The 22,511-nt window shown below is 43.6% G+C and overlaps 1 long non-coding RNA gene across 1 annotated transcript in view; it reads right to left on the reverse strand.

Moving 5' to 3' along the window:
* Window positions 1–20,364, reverse strand: part of LOC149856732 (uncharacterized) — a 194,939-nt gene extending 174,575 nt beyond the window's left edge. The window contains exon 1 of the long non-coding RNA XR_016444511.1: window positions 20,243–20,364. This is a non-coding gene — a long non-coding RNA (uncharacterized LOC149856732). The remainder of the gene's footprint in view (window positions 1–20,242) is intronic.
* Window positions 20,365–22,511: the final 2,147 nt, after the last annotated feature.

A 22,511-nucleotide genomic window follows, 5' to 3' on the forward strand; every position in this document is an offset into this window, starting at 1 on the left:
GCTTAGCCAGAGAGAGTGAGAGCTGAGCCCTGACCCCGATAAGTCCTCCACCATTGGGAGGCAGAGTGTGGGTCAAAGATAGCACTGGTCGTAGCACCATGACCTGCTGCCTGGGTGGGGAGGGGAGTGAGAGTCCCCTATGAGACCTTGAGGCACCAGTCATGGTGTGAGGTACCCCAGCTCTCCAAGTCCATGAAGGACGACCCAGAGAGGGGGACCTTGGGATAAGAGTATGGGTCATACATCAGGGTCTACCAGAGCTTCCCCTGACTGGCCCAGGCAGGGGCCAGGACCAGGAGGGTCAGAAGGGCAAGGAGGCCCACCAAGAGGGACGCCCAAGAGCCAGGGGCCTGGGGTCCTGACTGGCCTGGAGGTGGGCCGGGGCTAGTGTGAGCCGAAGATCCCAGTGAGGGGACTGCACCTGAAGGGGAGCCAATGTCAGAGCAATATATGGCCTGGTATGATGGCGACAGAGACCGCCCGAAGGGAGGAACCCAGGTGGGGTCCTACAGTAGGATTCTGGGCCCCATTGTGCGGGACTGGCGCGTATGAGAACATCATGATGTCATCAGTGAGGCTTGGGCTGCAGTGTAGGGGAGGAATGGAGCCACAGATAGCAACCCCTAACAGCAGGGCAGAAAATGGGCAGCCTCCCACCTAATTACATCTCTTAATTAATCAGTTAAGACAAAGGTATGGCAGACAAGAAGGCAGGCAATTAGCCCAAGAACAGGTAGATGGACCTTGTGGAGATCGGCCCCGGTAGCCCCCCTGTTACACAGGTAAATTCCAGCTCCCACCTTTCAAGGACTAATTGTAAAAAAAACCTTTAAAAAAAGTCAAACTAAGTAATTTCGAATTGAATATTAGAGCTGAACAACTAGTTTCTTACAAATCATCTATGGGACAAACATCACTTCCATTCTTATGGACAACATACTCACCAGTAGATCTCCATTTTCCAAAATATAACTGTAACCCCCCTTTACCACGGCCGAGATGCAAGGAAAGCAATTGGGTAGGAAAGGAGATGACTTGGAATAGAGCGAACTCACTCTTGCAGTTCAGCCTCATTCCTGTGGGGTAGGAGCAGATAGATGAACCATTTCCAATGGATTAGTTGATGTGCTCTCACAAGCAGTCAGATTCCCCAGCTCTTATAGGTATCATCTGTCCTCGTCCCTGTTTATGCCCTAACTTCCAATTTAAGGTGTACTGCTCTGTTGCTGTTGTTATGCCATGCGATGTTACCCCTGTTTCCTGACTGGATAAGAGGACTTGTTAAGTCCCAATCCAGCAAAGCATACAGTTAAATCTACTATTATTCAGTGAAGTACTCGGATGTCCTTACAACCCATGGAAGTTAAAAAAGTGAAATGCTTGCTTAGTGCTTTGCTGACTAGGGGTGTACTCAAGTATTTATTAAAAGTTAAGCACGTGCTTAACTGCTTTGCTGAGTGGGGGGCTGAAGAAACCAATTCTGCCAGGTTCAGGGAGGTGCTGAGTACCCTTAACTGCCATTACAGTCAAATTGAGGATGTTCACATTAAGCACTGAGAACTTTACAGGGTTCCAGATCTAATCAGGCTTCTCCTGGAAAAAGAGAGGGTCATGAACATAACTGAACTGATTTAAAAATCTGAATGAGAGTTTCTCAGTAACAATTTCTGCAGTATTTTCTCACTTCTGGATATTACCTGCAAATATATGTGATTAAAGAACTCCCTGACGTAAGCACCTAATGCCACTGCCTGTGCTTCTCCTCATTTAGTACTGACGCGTACAAAGATTTGATCCGGTTTGGCTGCCATCCAGCCCTAAAACTGCATTTCTCATTATTTTAACACGTACAGGCTGGTCAGGTAATGGCCTTATTACTGGTATTTTGCATTATAGAGTCTTGGTCACCTTTATGCTCTTAAATCTTCTGAACCTTTTGATTCCTGCGGCTGCCTTTTCATTATTCACCAGCCCTTTCTTCATCAGGTCCTGACTCATCCTCCTCTGTTTTCTTTTCACCTGTAATTTTCTCAGCCATCTATCAAATATCCATGTTATTTTCAGTCTTCTAAGCTTTCAGAACCAAGAAGCTAGATCCTCAGGGAATGTAAATCAGCATATATCCTAGTTATAAGCAGTTTTCCATTAGTTTTCACCTGCTCAGGATCTGGACCAGACGTTACAAGAGTGATTCTTCATTTCTCTGAGGAAAGATTTTCATTTATATTGATCATCCCTTTCCTAGCTCCTGCTTTGGCCTGTTCAACCAATTCTCTTTTTTTTCTGCAGAGGCAAACGTTGCTGCTGGCATTACTCTCTCATATTTAATAGAACATACAGACTTGTCTTTCATTTATTTTACACTCAGTCATCCATATTTAATGTTACCCACACTTGACTTTTTGACTCCTTTTAATTCTATATATTGAATGGCGCACATCCTTGTCAGATATTATTGTCTCCATTATCTAAAAACTCAGCACTATCTACATCCATTGACTGAACTCTAGCCTTGATGGCCCCTCCCACCCTTGGAGCACCTCAGGGGTGACTTTAAAAAACTATGGCGTTGCTTCCCTTATCCTGGGGAAAGTGGGCAGCCTGGTCTGATCCCTTAGAATCAATTAAAGAGAGCCATACTTCCCCCCCCAAAACAGGGAAGCTCCAACCATGACCTCATTTCTGGGCTGCTCCCCATATACTGGCCGAAGAGAAAGAGCTAAGGCTGGTGTAACTGGATCATGGGACAGTAGGAATGGAAGGGACCTCACAAGGTCATCTAGTCAAGCCCCCTGCTCAAGACAAAATCACCCCTGGCTAAACCAGAGCAGTCAAATGTCTGTTTAACCTGCTCTTGAAAACTTTCCAAGAATGGAGATTCCACCTCTTCTCTGTTCCAGTGCTTGCCTACCTTCATAAGTCAGAAAAGTCTTCCTAACCTCTACCCTAAATTTCCTCTGCTACAGTATGAAGCTGTTGCTTTTAGTCCTGCCTTCTATAGCCACAAAGAAAAGTCTATCTCCATCCTCTTAGTAATCATCCTTCTGGTATTTGAAGACTGTTAGCATGTTACCAAGGCTTTATGCAGCCAACAGAGGTAGTCTGCATCATTCCCCACTCCTGACGCTCTTGGCATCAGCTACAGATAGTTTTGCTGAATAGCAAAACCCAAGGCAACTGCTAGGCAGCAGGTGGGATAACATGCCAAATTCAGGTAATTTGCCGTTATAAGTATATTGACAGGTAGAAGTCAATTGTGTTATTTCAGTATAAACACAGCTTAGATTTATGTCAGAGTGATTCATGGATTTCCCAGGTCTCCCTTGGATATGAGTGAAAACACTAATGAGGCTCTAAGAACAAGGATTCATGGACAGAAACTGTCACGATATGCTAGTTGTCATTCCTGAGAGAATGCACAATCTAGGACAGGAATAGGAACTTTCTGTAGTCCCATTTTGTTTTCCAGATATTCACCTTCACCTTCACCTTGAATTGCAGATAGACTGTGTAGCAGAAAGCCACCTTGGTTTCTCCCCAAAATCTCTGCCCTGTGACAATGTGATTAGATGGGCCAGCACAGAGGATTCACACCTCAGCCTGTCTCTTTAGGTAAGCTGAGCTGGCTGCAGTCCTGAGGGAGGGGGGAAACCTGCTCCCTCTGCCCACGGGACTGGCATCAGTTACCTGGGTGAGGGGCATCTACCTGGTGGGCTGGAGTCTGCCCGGTAACTGGTGATGTATTTCAAATTGGTTGGTGGACAGCCAACCGGAGCTGGCCTCCATTGGACCAGGTGAATGAGGTCACAGGGGCTATATAAGTTAGGACGGACTAGGAGACGGTCACTTCGGCCATGAGGTGAGGCAGCAGCCATGCGGGGGACACAGAGAAGCTTTACCATCTAAAACTGGCTGTCTCTCCCCCAAAACTCATGAGCAAGGAACTGCCTGCCTCCAGAGGGGAAACTTCACCTGCCTCTGGAAGATGCTTGTGAGTAAGCTACTCGAGATCTGATTAGATATCTAGCTGGCAGTAACTCAGATGCGCGATCAAAAGGCTGCCTCAGCCAGACTGTTTGCTCTTTAGGATTTCTAGGATATTGCTCAATCTTGTACCCTATTTTCACCCTACCCCTGTAACCAATAAAGTCTTCCTTTGTGACTGGTGTGGGAGACTTATTGAGGGGTGGGTCTAAATTATGCCTAAGAGACCCTTATGTCTGCGGCTAAGGGAGACTTTACTTTTTGCCCCCTTGACTTGGGGAAGTGCCCCAAGTGCCTGTACTGGGTCGAGTACCCGTAGGACATTAGGCCTGTGTTTCCCCAAGGACACAGGGCTGAGAGTGAGCCCATTCTTGGGGTGGTGGCAGCTATGTTACCCCCAGGCTAGCGAGTGTGCTCCAGGAAGGGGGTCGGCCGGACATAAGGCACCCCTAGGGAGGCATTCGGAGCCTGGAAGGTGGGCGGGTGCAGGAAGGTGGGCGGCTCAATGCAGGAGCGCCCCCTACTGGCCCGCCACAGACTGTTTTGACAGGGAGGGAGACAGCAGATAACAGTGTGCAATCTTCACCTGATGCTCTTTACCCCCGACTCCACACAACCTCACGCTCTCTTGCTCTCTCACTGCTACGCTCTACAATACAGAGGAAAATTCTTATTTCCTTTATATTTATGGGGAACTGCAAGCAGAAAAGTTATTTAAACTGTCCTGGGTTACAGAACCAGGATTAGCACTCTGAACCTAGAAACAGAAGTTGCCAAATGAAGCAGATCAGCTGAGGCAGGATCCACTTCACTGGGCAAAACACATGTTGCTTGTTGTCCCACCTGTTGATCTTGCAGTTCAACAGGTGACATGTTCTCCTGGGGCTTGAGAGACCTGGTTTTGCTTGCCCCCTAAATTTTTGTGCAGGATCAGACCTCTCAAACCCCAGGAGGGCCTGACCTGCTGCTCCCTACTACAGAGAGACACCCAGGGAATCTGGGGAGATAGCTCTGAAAGTGGGGAACCAGGGTTTGCTCCTTGCAGAGACATGCCCTGAGATTCCCTAGGTCGTGTCTCTACAAGCTGGAAAGCCAAGGTCTCCCTGCTTACAGAAATGTGCCCCCAGAGATCCCAGGGGATTTTGGTTCTTCTATCCCCACACTATTCCTCCAGGGCATGTTGGCCTCTCTGCAATTAGAGACCAAATAGAGGCCTTTGTTTTGTGTGGGGAGGACAATGGTTAAGAAGCTGATTTCTGAAGTGACTAGCCCAGCCACATGGCAGATCAGTGGAGAGCTGGGGATGGTAATATCCTGGAGTCAGGATTTTTCTCCACTGTCCTGACCCTAGTCCATGGTCTTATCCAATAGACCCCCTTTATCGCTCCTTGGAGAGGCTGGTAGCAGAGGTTTGGTCAGACTGAATCAAGGTGCACTGGCAAAGCAGGATATGACAACTAACCTAGAAAGCTCATTCAACCCTTGATCACTTTTAAATCCAAGTGCTCCACATAAAGCCCAGCAAAATATTGCCCTGTGCTATAAAATAGGAAGTTCAAGAAAGATTAAAAATGAGGTCCTGGAAAACATTACTTGAAAGACATTTAAAGCCTCTCTCTAATTATTCCTCTTCATCTGCATGTTCTTTGATCCTCACTTTAAAGAGTGATGAGTCTGCTCCGGATTCCGATTGTTATGGGAGAGTTCCAGAAAGTTGTAAGTAATAAAACAGCCCCTCGTGTCACCGTTCAGCAGCACCAGAGGGAAAGTATTGACTTCCTGACTCCAAAATCTTGATTCAGGTTAAAACTTGTATTTCATTATGAGACTAAAATGGGAAGAACTGAGACACAGTCATGTGAGGGCAATGGACATTAGCTCCCCAAAGCCTTCATTCCCTTTGAAATTATTTCTTGCTGATTAATGCAACTTGTGTCTAAATTCTACTTCCAGTCCTCATCTGCATATTTGAATTATTAATAAGGCTTGTTTTCAAACCTAGACTAGGGGCCAGATGCTGCGCTAGTAAGAGTCAATGATGTAAAATAACCTTAATAAAGCTACATAAATTTAAATCATCTGAACATCTGGCTCGGTATGCAGAGATTCCCAGCCTTACATTTATTCTCTCTTTTTCAACCATAACGTGGATTTTTTCCAATACTTATTTTACATAAACTAAGTTATCCAGATCATAGCAGCAGCTTAATTATCAGCTACTCGAAACTCTATTTTACCTAACCCATCTGTTCAAGCAGATACAATATTTCATTACCTGGAAAAAAAGTGGGGAAAAATTCAGCTTCACAATCTCATGGAAGAAAAAGCAAAAAAAAAAAAAAAAAAAAATTCAAGGAAAAATTGTGAATTTGGGTAGAAGCGTTAGTCAAAATATGACCACACTAACCTACCCGTCGTTTCCTACTCTTCCTCAAGACAGCTGCCATAGCGCAAGTTAGTCGGCAACAAATGGAGCTAAACAGCATTTGAAATTCAGTTCAGGCTTTTACCAAGTAACTGTGTTGTCATTTTCAAAGCTCATGAACTATACAGCTGGATTCTGATTTGCAAAATATATGTAGGTACCTTATTTTGTTGATACCCAAATTACGATCCCTCTAATATATCAATATACTGTATCCACCATGGAATTATGTCTCTGCTCAGGTGCTCTTATTCTTGTTGTATGCTACTGAAGAGATACAGGCACAGTCTGTACTTATGTGAAGCCTCTACAAAGTGAGTTCAGGTGTATTTTGAAATGTAGGACCACAGGCTAAGCACTTTTAGGTTCATTTCCTGAAATGCTTTAATGCTTTATACATAATATTTTATAATATTTGAGGCACGTGTTCCAATGAGAGATGCTTATACTACATACTAATTATTAATCCTTGTGTGACCCATAATTCTTTAATAATTCATCCATTTTTCTATGCAGTATCTTTATATTATATACAGTTGCCGAATGCTGCATTTTGAACTGTAGAAAGCAAATCATCACACTTCACCTCTGTTTTTCATGGTTCAGACATGTCTGAAATATAATGAGAGCAGGGATTTGTCTACCCTGATTTAATTACTACAATCCAGATAACTCTGTCAATCAATTTTTCTCCTTGTGACTCCTGGCAGGGTGAAAAATGCCTTCATTATTAGGACTGATTGTTAGTGGATGTGAAGTTGAGAAGATGATGAAGATGAGTTGTTGGCTCTGGCAGAGAATTGACCCATCAGTGTCATTAAGTGAACTCCGGCAAGCCCAGTAACTCCCAGGGGGCAAATCACTGAATTCCTCAGCAGCAAAGGTCTGTGTCTGTCTGCACTAAAGTACTTGAAAATTTACACACATGCAGTCTGCAGTAATTTGATGGATAACTAAACAATTATGCTGGCAGTAACTGATTCATCCTTCCTTTTTTACAAAAGAAACAACTTTTAAGGTACCATATTTTACATTCCTTTTTATGTGACAGTTTAAATAACACTCAGTTGCATCTATTGCCCTTTCAACTCCACATGATAACAGTCGAGCGTAGAGCTACCACAAGCTCCCAAAGCCCAAATAATCTTTATTAACAATGTCAATTGCATATCTAACTCTTTTTTTTTTTTTTTGTCCTAAACACTAAGGGACATGGCAGAGCCATTTTAAGGAGCGTGTTAGCATTTTTAATTTTTATCTGTTTTTCAACCTGCAGTAAAACATACCCGCGTGCATGCACGCACGCCTTGGTTACAAGCAATCTAATGAGATCTCCTTGATCGTTCTTCGTAAATTATGCTTTTAATTGCAAAGTGTAATTTTGGAGCACTAATTAATCTTTTAAAAAAATAATAATAGTGGCAGTGATTACCAAGCTAAAGCAAAGCAAAAAGAGCTATTTGAATGGAGAATTCTCTGCTGAAATTAAAGGGTGACTCAACCTCAGAGAGGTTTTTGTCTGCCTGGGCAGGATTGAATTGGAGCTGAAGGTTGTACTCATTCCACAGGCAGTTCAAATGAAAGACCAGACAAAAACAAGCTGAAAGCTGTATCCTGGTGTAACCCACCATGGGGGTATGTTGCAGGTGTCTCTCTGTACCACATATGCAGAAGGTATGAGTCTGACATGCTCCAGTTTTGACCGAGGAGGTTCTCTGACTATACCCAACATTACAGCCACAATGGCAGCCACCAGATTGGTTCCTCTCATCTTGCAAACTGGCCTCCCACAATATCCCAGGATGACTTTCCCATTAAAGTACTCCAAACCGAAATGGAGAAGGTTGTTTTCCTTAAGGGCTGAGACTTCTAGAGCAGCCCCCACGGCCGTCATGCAGAAGATGACTCAAGTAACTTCACACGCTGGCAGTAGAAAGTCTCATTCTAACTATTTTAGCTACTGCTTTGGCTGCTGAAGACATTTCCTAACTTATCTCTATTAGTACTTTACAGTCAGTTTAGTTTTATTTACAAATGAACAAGATGGGAAGCAGTTACTCAGGCTGGGAGGGTGCTGGGCTTGTGCTAATTGATTCATCTCAGCAGTCGGATTGTTTGGGGTGGCTTATTAATGCTGCGAGTCAGACAAAGCTCCGGATGTGCTAAATAGCTGGAACTTTTCCTGCACCTTACAAACCTCAGAAGTATTTTCTAGCTTGATGCCTCAAGATCCAGTTAACCACAGAGAAAGCCGTCTCAGGTTCTGTCATGACACAGGCATCCTGACGCTCCCCAACTTGCCCATCCTGCAGCCCTTTCAGAGAATAATATTGATGATCGGGGCAGGGTTATGTCCTGGCTGATCAGGGTTTCAAACACTTCTGCTTTGTTCCACCATAGTGATTCATGGCTACAGTGGGGGTTGAGCCCCAGTTATATGCCAAATGGCACCTGTGCTAGTTAACCAAATTATTCAAGCAAATTATTTCAAGCAAATTATTTGCCTCAGATACTGCCAATGGGCTGCAGCCAACAATCAGAGGCTTTGTGTGTGCAAAATAGTCTCTGCCCCCGGAAGTCGTCAGTCTAACCAAACAAGTAGCCAAAGCATAGGAGCAGTGACAGAAGCAGGGACAGGTGATCATTCATCCTTATTTTTTGATTTCCCTTAAACCTTTGGCCTGACTGGAACTAGGCTTCCACCCCAGTGCTGAACAAACACAGTGAGGTCTGCGGGTCTCCTCTGGCAAATACTTTGATTCTGGTTTATTACTGACCTCTCCTCCTACATATTAAGATGGGCTAGAAAAAGACTTTAATACATCAAAATCCTCATTTCCAGCCTCTGTGAGCTCAAGTGAGCTCTGAACCAAAGTTTCTTTAAAAACTTTCCAAACAAAGGACATTTTGGCTGACAATTAGCCTGAGAAGCTTCACCTATAGAAACGTTCTTCTCTGTCTCCCTCCACCTGCCCCCCCCTCCTCTCCCCCCCCCCCCAAGAAAGCTCAATAAAACATGAAAAGGCTCCAGCTGTAACAGATCTCGATCATTTGGCTTCATGGCCTGCGCTGCACCCAGCTTTCTATTCCGCATCATTCCGTAAATGGAGCGAACTCTCAAACTGCAGGGATATAAGACAGGAAACATAAATTTGGAGGGGAGTGAATTACATGGTTTGAGACTGGAACTACTCTTGACAACTTAACCACGGAGTTGTGCTAGCTGCTGCTGGTTGTGATACTAAAGAAAGGCAGGCCCTGGCACCACTGGCTCATGGCAGGCAGTATGTTACTCTAAGAGTAGCTGCAGTAAAATCAGCAGGCTTTCCTGTAGGCTAAGGTGCGTGCTGTGAGCAGGCAATGGCAGTATCTAGAATTAGTCCATACATTCAAGGCCAATGCCAAACTGATCTTGTAAGTAACTAAGGCACAATTTAGATGCCAAAGGCAGAGAGAGCCATCCCATCCAGCTTGAGTGGGTTACTGGACATCAGACTGAAGCTAATCGGGCTGTCATATATCCTAGTTCAAGTCAGTGCCTCCTCTTCACCCTGTCTGGACCCCAAAAGGATGGAAGTATGTTCCTTGCAGACCTGAATCGGACCTGGAGCTCAGACACCCCGTGCTTGGCATTTCCAACTGGCTGACTCTCAGTGCTTCCCTGCAGAAGGACAAACCGCTCTGGTTCACCCTTTGGAGGTATATAGAGCTCCCCATTCACTGTAGAAGGAGACTTGTCCTATGTGGACCACCCCCTGGGGAAAGGACGCCTCCATTTTAAGCACTGCCATGCCTAAGTAGATGTGCCTATGAGGTCAATGGGATCAGGCTGGAGTGACTAAAATTCAGTACAGGCTTGCAATGACTGGAGAGCACTTAGAAAGAGTCAGGACCAGAGGGGCAGCAAGTACTAACATGGTAGAGGTGCCATGTTTTGCAAGACAGCTTAAATAAAACAATTCAGCTGCATCTGGCTGAACTGATGGCTTCCTTGCTTCAGTCAAAAGACACCAGGGGCCTTCCTGAGTCCTGGGTATACTGGAACTTACATTCCCAAATTGGAGTTTCTGTGGCTGTAATCTGAGAAGGCTGGCTTGGAAAGCTGGCTCCAAAATCATCCCTAAACTAGAGGCAGCGCTAAAAGGGCCTTAAAGCAAACCAATAATTTTTAGTAATCATGAAAAGTAAACATAATTCAATATATTTACATTAAAGCAGTCAGTGCAGATACGGCCGCAGTGCCTCATAGAGGAGAGTATTATACTTGTTACTTGCAGGAAGCACTTTACAGGTTTCCTTCAATTGTGCTCGTGGTTCAGATGTATCCCTGACTTCAGTGGAATTACACTGGGGATGAATTTGGCCCATTTCCTGAGGCAGAAAGCCAGGGGTCTGAAGTGGGATTCTGCTAAGTGTTGCCATCTGCAAAATGTTATATCCAATATGGGGCAGAAACAGATGACAAAACCTTTTCCATCTACAGCCCTGATTTAAATAAACAGTTGTAGATGTAGCTGTTACTCAAATGGACATTAAAGAATAGGCAGAATTAAATGTCTGGAATGATCAAGGCTTTGAGAGAAAAAACACATCCTTCACAGTGACCAGAGAAAAGCCCCTCAGGGTCATGTAAATCCTGCTCACTCAGTGACCAAAGAAGTCTCTAGTTATCAGGATTAAACTGGTCCCTCTGTCACAATGGCCACTGAAGATAAAAAATGCAAGTGTGTTCCTTCTAAATTACTTCGTATTATATTGAATTGATCAAAGGTTTTCCCCATTTCCATCCCTTGATTTCTTCAGTCCCATCCTTCCAAAGACTGGAGTTGTTCCAGCCTGCTCTCCAGCAAAGAGCAGCTGAAAATCTTTCCCTTCTGGGCCCATCAATGAACTTGGAGCAGAGGGACAGGTGATGGCTCACAGGGCTGAAGAGCTCCTCCGTCAATCCGTGCATGGACCTGACTATTCTGCCTCTGTAAAAGTTTCAAAAGATGCTTCTTTGCTTTGGCAGTAATGTATCCTTTGGTCATAAGATGCCATGTGAACCATTTTCAAGTGAGTGCAGATGGCATGATTCCTCCCAAGAAAGCAAGGCTCTGCCTTAAGCCATGATTCTTCTATGATTATATGAAACAGTAACTGTGCATGCATATATACAATTGTAATATTGTACATATACATCTATAAATGTGCGTGCATATATACAATTGCATACAGATGTGCATATGTATATATGCAAATGTACATGCAAATCCACACATCTACATGCTTGTTAACTCTGAGCCCATAAAAGCTACAAGCAAAGATACAGCTACCTCATTTTTCCCCAAACAGGCTACAGGCTTGAAGGGCAACCAAGCCTAAATTAAAATGCATTGCTTTGACTATAGACTCAGGATCATTTTGTATGACAGAGCCCGTATGTCTCAGAATGAAAAATAAACTGCTATAGTCAGAATGCTGAAAGGATTGACTTGGAAAACTGCAAATTGAATGAGGAGAATTACTTTGGCTAGACACATACGTCATTAAGAATTACTGGCAAAGGGATTTCAACAGCACTGGATGCCCGAATGAGAGAATTTCAAGCTTAAAAGAGACTGATTTAAAAACCTTTAAAGATAAACTAAATGGGCTGAAGATTGCTTTATTTGGCAACCCTGTGTGCCATGGATACATGTTGTGCACAATGAAACATATGTAATTGAAACCTACTTTTATGGAAGCATTTAGGTAGGTAGCTTGGACATGTTTTCAAAGAAGTCCAAGTGAAGAACAGCAGATGTGGGGTTTTTTTAATAAGCTACCCTATTCCCAAGCATTGAGAAGATAACACAAGCATGTATGGCGTTTCAACCAGAAAGTTTTACAAAATTGGTTAAGGAAAGCAGGAACTCCAGGAGGTTTTTCCTCTGATCTCTCTCCAGAGAGCTGCTCTCATCTGCTTTGCATGAGGAGATCGCAGGATCAAATCCTCAGCCAGCATGAATTGGTCCTTCTCCACTGAAATTAACAGAGCTGTGCTGAGCTGTATCTACCGAGGATCTGGCTCATAGAGTTCAAAATGCATCTTTGTTCTTTTATTGTTACAGCTTTATTTTGTGGGTATGCTGGTGTTGATTTGATATGTTGGCAAGACACACATGCAGCAGAGAAAAACCTGGATGTCATTGTTAGATACATAGACAAGCTGAAAAATACCTTAGAAATGTGACACAGATGGACAGGCAAACCAGACATCTGAGTCCTCTACTCAACTGAGTCACATTTGAAGGAAGCAGCAAAAACCTCTGTGAATATTCCCAGCAGCTTAGGTTTTTGTTGTCTTTCACCATGATCAGTGATTGACCTTTTTCCTTCTTTGGAAATTGTGGGCTCAAGCCTAACACGGCGAAAGTAGAAGCAAATGAATGTCACTGTTTGCAGTTACAGGTTTCCCCCACTTTTCGCAAATTCACTGTTATGTGATGACCCTTTTTATATAAAAAATTCATTATATGCAAGGTAAATTCACTCTACAGTCTTCCACCACACCGATCACGTAAGTCAGCTGCTTTGTGCAGTGCATTGTGGGAGTGACACACCAAAATAGTCTCCTGTGTGGATCTGTGCTCCTCGCTCGTTGTCTGAGACACATGTTTCTGTAGTTGTCATCCCCATTATGACAGTGCCCCATTCTGATGTGCACTGTCTGCTGTGAGTGAGTACCAAACTTGTCATGTAAAAGTGGTAGAAATGTGTCTGGGGGTCACTACAGTCAGGGTCTTGGAACGTATCCCTATTTGTTACATTGTAAAGTGGGTTCCCTTTATGTGAATTTGAGTAATGTGCTGTTTTCCAGGAACGCGTGTACAGCGTAAAGCAAGGGAAACCCATACACAAGGTCTGAACCTTTAAGACCAGTCATGAAAGAAATGAAGGGAAGCACTATGAGAAAAGCATGGGGAAACTCAATAGTCTTGAGTCACTGAGGTTTTTGGAAATTTCCATCTCGGTCTGTAAGAGTTTTGCATTTGAGTGTTACTCTGAATCAAGGGGTCAACCAACCCAATAACTCAACTGAAACTAAGGAAACACCAAGTACAGGGCCAGGAATTCAGTCTTCGCAAGAACACTTCAGCCTTGCCATAAGCTATACTCTGTGATGTGTTCCTCCTCCATCACCTCCCACTTGTTATTCCACATATTGGTCTCCACAGACGCCTTGCCTTTCCACCTCCCGCCAAGGCAATCAAAGCTTATAACCAGTCATCTGAAAAGTATCTCCATACAGCTGCACTTTTGATGTCCCATGGTGCATAAGACAGCCATAATAAAGCTGATAGAAGTGCTGGTAATGCTGACAGCATACATCCTAGTGTTGTAATTAGGCAGATGTGGGCCAAATTTTGCCTTCTGTAACACTAATCATTTTAAACCTCCTCCAGATGAGCCCCTCTCCAACTCATCCCTACAGCGCATCACCCTCTCATCTAGCTGGGATCTAGTGAGTTGTCCTACTTATCAATATAGGAAGGGCAAAATGGTTGGGGCCCCTCTAGCACCTCTCTCATAGTAATAAACCCCAAAATGAAAACAACTGTGTTACACCAATACAAATGCAGAGTAACTTGTTTATACAGATTTAGCTGGGATTAGAAGTTGGCCCTATGGGTTCATCCCACGCCTAGTTGCTTATAATCATTCCATAACATTTTCTCCACTAAACACCTGCCTGACTTGATTTAATACATCCACACCTGCAGTTTCTATAGCTGCCTCCAAGAGTCCAGTCAAAATTAATCACCCTCCACGTGAAGAAATTTCTCCGAAATGCTTTTCCCGCCTGGCCCCTTTCTTAATCATCTTCGGGCTCCCACTATTTCTAGCAGGCAAATTATTAAATTGCTATTAGATGATTTTTTCCCCTCCTGACTCTGAGTCAAACAGACTAGCACACCACTCAATCCTCACATACCTTTTACAGTCGGGCTTTTAGCCTGCTTCATATTGCCATTCGTCAGAAGACGTCACTGACAGTTTCACTAAACTCCTTATGTGGATAAAATATACTCTGCCAAAAAAAGCCCAGGACAAAATGCATTTTGTCAAACCCCTTGATCTAGTCAATATAGAATATTAATCCTGCCAAGTAACTTAAAGCATTTTGCTGACAAACTCCCATTTTCCAGCACTGTAAACCATTACACAGCCGGATTTTTTGTGTTGAAAATAACTCGTTATTAATAATCACTGGGTTGACAACAAAATTGCTTTCCCTTCCCCATGCCTAGATTTCTTAGATGTCCGGCAGTGAACTATTGTCACTGACTGCACATTTAGGCAGAGGAAAGCTTCTTCATCTATTCTGATCTTGCTTTACATTTGCCTTTTTCACTGGGCTTCACTTTGACTGGTTCAAACCCATACCTGCCCGTCAAGCTCCAGTAAACCTCAGAGATTAGACAGGTTAATATAGCTAATCATATGGCCAGAACAACTATTTAGTCTGACCTCCTGCTTAACCATAAGGTTTTTTCAAAATTAATTTCAGCTTTAACTGCAGCATCACTTTTAGCAAAAACAGATCATTTGAGTTCCAAATTTTCCAGTTACAAACAATCCTCCACCACTCTGAGTAAGCAGGTTCCAATGGTTAATGACCCGCCATGTTCAAAAATAGCACCTTTTTTTGAGCCTGAATATGTTAAATATACTTTCAGAGTTTTCCCTTCAACCACCTCCCCAGTAACTACTCCAACCCATAACCTAATTTCTAATTTTGATTACAAGTGACTATATCCAATGCCAAGCATCTGGTTAAAGGAACACAGGGTGTCAAACAGGGCTGGAAAAGCTCAGGGAAAGTGATTTCACTTGGTACTTTCCTCTCTGGACTATTAGAGTCATTACAAGCAATGTTACTTTATATGCAAGGAACTGGGCATGACTTTGAGGAAAAACAGAGAAAAGTGTTTGTTCCCAAAATAAACAAGCAATCAAAAAGTATGCAACTCAGGGCTGCCTCCAAACAGTTGCACCCACTTCTCACATATGTGGCATGTTTTCAATAGCAATGCTCAAATTTCAGTAATGCTGAACAGAAACTGTAGACTTTGTTCCCAAGTGAAACTCAGTGCCATATGCATAGGTAATATGGAACAGTCTTCCCCTATTTATATTTGCTTTCAGTTGTCCCTGTAAGTATCCAGAAAAATTCAAGACTCTTAATTTATTTCAAATGCAACTGAAATAATTATTGATAATATGTCTGGTTGAATGGGGAACTCTTTCAAATGGGGAATAACGTTCCAATCAATATGAAAATACCTTGCAGTTGTGCAAACTTCTACATCTCTTATGGTGCAGACTCTGAGCTGAATGTTAATTTGCAGGTTCATTTTAAAAACTGCAGCATATTTTGATTTATAATTCATAGTAACAATGTTTAGCCCTAACAGAAAATTAATTCTGGAAACACTGTGGGTAATTAAATTAAACTACAAAGACATCCTACCTGCTGGAGGTAGAGAGGATGGATGGTAAACAGATTCATAAAGCAAACTGGAGAAGAAGTGGGTTGTGAAAGCTATCCAAAACATGCATGGAGAAAGAAAGGAACCTAGGCTGGATCCCGTTCTTTTTACTAAGGCAAAGCTCCTAGTAAAAATATGGGAATTTTATTCTGAGTGACAAAGGAAGGATCAGGCCCTAAATATATGAGTTCATCAAGAGCTGTGTAGATCACAACATTTAGGTACAGATTTTGGCTTTTCGCACCACACACTAAAGAATTTCTAAGATTTTGCCATAGAATGTGGACTGCATTTTTTGTCTTCTGAGTGCTGCAGGTCTTGCAAACACAGGTTCATCAAATGGTTTATTGCCCCGTGCCATGCATGCCATTTGGGACATCTCTGAATGTTCACATTAGATGTGGAGTGAACCACAGGACATAGTTACAGTGAGATTTCCAAACTCATCTCCTTCTTGTCCTACCTTAGGAAGCCTGCACCCACAGGCTGTATTGCCAACAAGACTAAACAGCAGAGCTGCCCAAAAAAATCCAGGGAAAGATTTGTTTTCTGACCAAATTAAATTTTTCATAGAAAATGTCTCGATTTCCTCAGAAAGTGTCAAGATTTTATTTAAAAAAATGTCTGAAAAGGAAAGAAAGTTTTTAGCTTGGGGCTGTAGGATTTGGTTTTTGCTGGAAACTCAGTATTGTCTGCCAAGGAAAGCACAGTTTTTCTCAGCCTTTTCTGCAGGAAAACTATTGCATTTATTTTCCAACAAGCTTCAACAGCAGCATAACTAGAGTAGGGCAAGCAGAGCACCAGCTCCAAGTACTGACAAGGAGGGGGTGCCAGATTTTACCCCCAGAAGTCTTTGCCATGTTATGGGCACAGGAGATTCACAGGAGCCAGGCAGACAGCACCACACCAAGTAGGGTATCTGGGGGGTTGAGGCAAGTGCTGCTTCCCTTGATTAAGTACAGACAGTCAAAAAAGCCTGAAGCTGAGCCGATTCAATCTTCACAGGTTAGTCTAAACTGCATAGATTGAACTGACAAGCAAGTGAACAGACATTTATTTTTGATTCCAGAAATGCAGCCACATGCCTGCAGTGATCCGGGCCAGAAGCCAGGGGGCCCTAAAGCATGCCTCCCTGCTTGGTTGAAGAAGACAGGTCTAGCCCACCCACCTTGGGGTAGGGGGGGCAAGAGGCAGGGTTTGCAGGGAGATGCAAAGCATCTTGGGATGCCAGAGGACTGTGAGTTAACTTAAATCTGGAGGGGATCTGGGCCAGAAGTTCAATAAACCAATTAAACCTAAATCAGTTCAGTCTGATACTACATCCACCCAGGTTTATTTTAAACCAGTTTCAGCCATTTTGAAGGTGGTTTATGTGCACTGAACTTCTGTTAGGTTACAGATTTCAACCAGTTTCTGATCACTTATACCTCTTCATGTGCAACTTTTGTCCCTACCACTTGTGTCCCCCAGCAGAGAGCCTTAGCTAGAGCAGGCACAGCTCTACACCCAATATGTATGTATCAGGGGGTAAGGGAGAGAGCAAATGGGGCACCAGGCTCAGCTCCCAGGGAGCCTGACCATAGGGCTGCTTCCACCTGAGTGGAGCTAATGCCATTACAGAAGTAGCAACAGTGGTGGCAGCAGCAGGAGCACCCCCTCCCCCTGCCTTCATGTCTACAATGGTCAATATAACCCTGCATGACCTCTTCCCCCACCCCACCCCAAGCGCTCACTCAGTGAGCTTGCTATGCCTTTGCACTCCAGTGTCCAATAATGGCTAGTGAGCACAAGCAGAGGCCACCAACCAGCCAGCACATCACTATAAACATTTCGGTCAGGATCTGTCTTTTTCTGTAAGTGTGTATGGCACCTAGTTTGGCGGGTGATAAATGCCTGCATACTTGTTCACATACTGCTGTGGGATTTACTTGGGATTTATATGCTGATCTATATTTCATGCAGAACTGGAAGGGACAGATGTGGTGCTATCCTGGGGCAAGAGGCGCAATGATAATGCCTTACCAGTAGTAGTAAAAACTTGTGCATGTAGTAAATCCCTATCCCAGGACAGAAGCAGAGAGATTAAACACAAATCGGTGTAACTTACACCAGTAGCATTTCCCCCATGATTCCCTTCAGGGGTAATTTTCCACCTGACTGTGTAAAGTTACTCTAGTTTAGGCTTTACAAAATCTGCTCACTACTTTTTCACCCTGGTATAACACAGACTACACTGGTATAACCGTATTGTCTGTCCACATCCTGGGTCTCCTACAATAATAGTAATGACAGCATCTAATTACATCAAAATTAGCAGATTCAATTAAGAAACACGAAGGATTAAAACTTCCTAACCCTATCATCAGCCATCCCCACCAAAACTCATAAAAGCAAGGAAAGTGCAAGTAGCCACAATCTGGTAATATTTAAAGTCTCAAAATCTTTGGATTGTACCAGGCTTAACAATTCTCTTTCAGATCTAAACATCTGAAGCAGGAAATACAAACAGAATCATTCTAGTAAAAATATTTCACATACTTAAAATGATTGCCTTGTGAATTCTCAGGGCTTTTCTTTCCAAATAATTTTTATTAAGTATTTTCTCCTTCCAGCTGAAATAACAGTGCTGGGCCATTCTCACTAGTCCTTTCCTGTACTCTTCCCATAACCAAAATAAATCATCAGAAGAAACAATATGAATGAGACATCGCCAGGCATGGAGACGCTTTGTGTGTTCTCCTCGCTGGAGTCAAGTTTTCAACCCACTGTGAAGAAGAGTCATTGTCTGGCTGTGCTTCACAGCTCCGGCTGATGCTATTAGAGGAACAACATGGAGGCCCAGTAGACTTGCAGCATAAGATTCAGAGAGCTGCATGTAGGTTTTTTCCTGCACTCAGCCTAACATTTTCAAGATGTTATTGCTGTCTCCAAAGAAACCTTCATCAGAGTGTAGCCAAGATGGACCATGATATGCCATGTGCTCTACCTTTTACACTGCATCTACCTTTTAAAGGAGCTTAAGAATTCATTTCTCATCATGTGCAGTTCTGAAAGGGAATCTCACTTTACAGAGATGGACCCAAGCCATGACATATGGACCTGGTCTAGACGCTATAGATCTAATCTTCAAAAGTGCCTTGTGCATGGAAAAAAATATAGGGGCACAACCATCAAAAACATTTTTTTGAAGTATTTGGGCTTGAATTCCCCCCAAATGCAAACAAGTCTAGTCTTTTACTTGGGTTTACCTCAGACCCCTTCATAAAGAAGCATATCCAACCACAGATCCAAATTCTCCCAAAGCTCAGTGCTACGAGGAGGAAGTGGCTTTTGCAGACAGCATTCCAGTTCAGATTCATTTCTGCTAGGTCGGTTCCAGCGTGACAGTGAAATAAAAAATACAAAACCAAAATGCTGCAGAAATGCACCACAAGTCAAAGCAGTTGATTCTAAAATACAGTATCTTTTACTTCTGGTTTTCTTGGGTCTTGAATGAAACTAGCACTCCAGGAAATGAGGAATTCCTAATGGTTAAGGAGAAAAGCGTTCTGTCACTCTTGCAAATCTTGCTGAAATGGTAGAAGACCATATCTCTGCTCTTAAGTCATCCCAAGGATCACTTCAGAAAAGCTATCCTGGCCCAACGTGCACGATCACCTGCCAAATGTTAGGCACCATCAGCACTAAATCATTTCTTAGTTAGGCCACGTTAAAGGGAACCTGCTGACTCTTCTGCTATGATTTGTGGTGGGCCTGACTTTCAGAGATGCTTAGCATCCCCTACTCCAACAGATATCAGTGATTGCTGCAATCAGCACCACTGAAAATCAGACCCTGCTGCAATTTCACGGGAAGGGCAGATGCCACAATGCTTAATAACATTAAAGATGAAACTGCTGAGGTTTCTTGATGCCATTGAAAATAATGGGCTGAAAGAAACTGAGCCATTAATTTCTGGGCAAGCTCTGCCATCCTTATTCCCACAATGCATCATGACAAAGCTCTTTCTCTAGCCCTTGCTGCCTTTTCTTCTGCAAAGGGCTATCCCATATGACCACGGACCTGTTAAAACTGCACAGAGTCCCTGAGCACTGTTGTGAGCTCGGTCAGCTGGATGCCCAAAAAGGGAGCAGGAAGAAATCAAACCCTGGCTGAAAATACCACCTTCGTGGCCAGAGAACAAATAGCTCAGAGGAAGAGATTCATTTCCCTGGCTGCTTCTACCAATGAATCACTGAAATCAAGAGAGAAGTACTGGGGCCTGAGTTTCATTTAGGCTGAACTCCCTTCCTTTTACTGTGAAGGAGCCCACACCCACCTTTATGACACTGGGCTCACTTTAAGGCCTGCTCGAAATGTCCAAGCTGTATAATGCAGCCCTTCCTCCAGATGAGATCCTCTCTGCATCTCTTCATACCTCCAGACCGGACTGCACTTTTCGGCACCGGCATAATAAAAACAGCTCTGCTCATTGTCCGCTTTTGTGGGATTCGTTTCCTTTCCTGCTTTGATGTCACAGGAAAACAAGAACATTAGTCACTGGAGAGACGAGGAGGAGGACGAGCAAAATGAAATAAAGGAAGAGCTTTAACAAACCCAAAGGAGAGCAAGAGGATAGGGAGGTCGGAAGATACAGATGAAAAACAAATAGCTGAAAAGTAAACAGGAGGCCTTGAAAAGGAAACAGGCAAGTAAGAATAACAGGAGGAATCTCAAAAATACAGAAACCAAACAAACCAAATGTAAGATCAGTTGAATCAGAACAATAGTCTCTTCCCTACATATCGAAGGCCCATTAGGAGCGAGAAGAGAAACCAGCCTCCGGCATTGTCATCAGAATAGGAGCTGTGGGAACTGGCCCCACATGAAAATGTCAGGTCACGTAGAATGGCTTAGTCCCATTTAAATTAACACAGTAATGGCAGTGGATGCTTGCTGTGACTTTAGCCCAGTATGGTTTTTTTCTTATTAGTATATTTATGCTTTTATGATACCGTCCTACGTTTTCCCAAACACAATTTTCTAACTGCATTATATGTACGTGCCAAATTGCCTGACCACAACCAAGATAAAGATGTTGAAAACTTTTCAGTGCAAGCATAAAACTGAGTTGTTATTAGTTTCTCAGAGCCAAGATACAGAAGAATGGATAGAAAGATCAGCTATTAGTCCAGGGGCTGGCCCCAGAAGAGAAGAGACTCAAACCGAGGCCTCCTACATCCTGGAGAGAGCCCCAACCACCACACTGTCAGCTCTTCTGGGTCTGAAGAGAGGCCCTTTAGTTTATAGGATGGATAATCAGAACAGTATAATGCTACAGGGCACAGTGACCCTTTCACAGAGAAACACTTAAAATTTCCCCGAGCCAGTTCTTGACATGAGCTTGTTAGGCGGTTCTGAAAACAGCTCCTTCATGCTGCGGGATCATTTTACTTGGTGCTGCACAAAGAAGACACTTGCAGAGGAATACGTAAGTACAAGCGACTGAAGAATATAAACAGCTAGAAGAGAGTTGGGAAGAAAGCAGTTAGCTCCTGAAGGCTGACTTTCTTACCTTCCACTCAGTTATACATGCTACTCACTGCTAACAGCGCCCAAGAGAAGGCTTTTCTCCCTCTCTCTTTCCTGCAACATATCCTTTCACTCTTTCTCAGCCTACATTTTAATGAGGCTGGACACCATTTCAGATCCTGATCACTTCCATGCAGTTTCCCATGGTCTTAGATTTTGTCTGTTAGTTTACTGTGGATGAAGAGTGCCAGATGGACAGCCCACAATGCTGCAGTCATCTGCTTATTCAGGGACTAGGTACAGCAGCAGTGCAACCATCCTCCCACACACTGCCCCATCAATGCAGTTCAGCTAAGACCTCGAGTCGCTGAGCCTGATTCCAACCACATCTGCAAATCCAGTGCAACTCCACTGACTGCAGTCCACAGCTCCCAATTCAACTGTGCCTGGTATCAGGTCCCATCTCTCCAGTTCGGCTGGTGCAAGGGTGATTTGGGTTCAGTGGCCATTTAGTCACTTAGCATCTCCTTAATGAATGCTGCCAGAATTCCCAGTTGGAGGCAATGTATTGGATGTTTTCCTTAGGACTCCAGTCCAATGCCAAAAATGATGCCAGTGATGCTCTGGAATGGGTCCTACCAGAAGATGGCCAAGCTCAGAAACTCTTGGCAGGCCACTAAATAATTACAGATGAGTCTGAGCTCTCAGAAACCTAGGGACTCAAATCCAAGATTTGCTGCTGGCCTCCAGCCCTGAAGCATACAGTCCAGTATAAGATCCTGGATGGATAAGCCAAAACCCTTGCCCTGAACATCATTTACTTTCATGGATGATCCAAACTGCATGAAGACCAGGACCTGAACTGTAGAGCTTCAGCTTATCTCTGTAATACAGCATAGGAGCTACTGGAGATATAATATGAATAAGACACAACACACCATGAGATCGATGCTCTGTTCTACTGCACCCCAACACTGGCAGACTGATTCTTTTGCCCTCCGTAAGACCTTACTCCACAAGCACCCCACTGATTTCAGTGAGCCAATTTCCATAGCACTTACCAGGAACAGAACTTT

This window comes from Crocodylus siamensis, chromosome 10 (assembly GCF_052110815.1).
Source record: "Crocodylus siamensis isolate JL-2025a chromosome 10, ASM5211081v1, whole genome shotgun sequence".
In the NCBI taxonomy this organism is placed as follows: domain Eukaryota; kingdom Metazoa; phylum Chordata; order Crocodylia; family Crocodylidae; genus Crocodylus; species Crocodylus siamensis.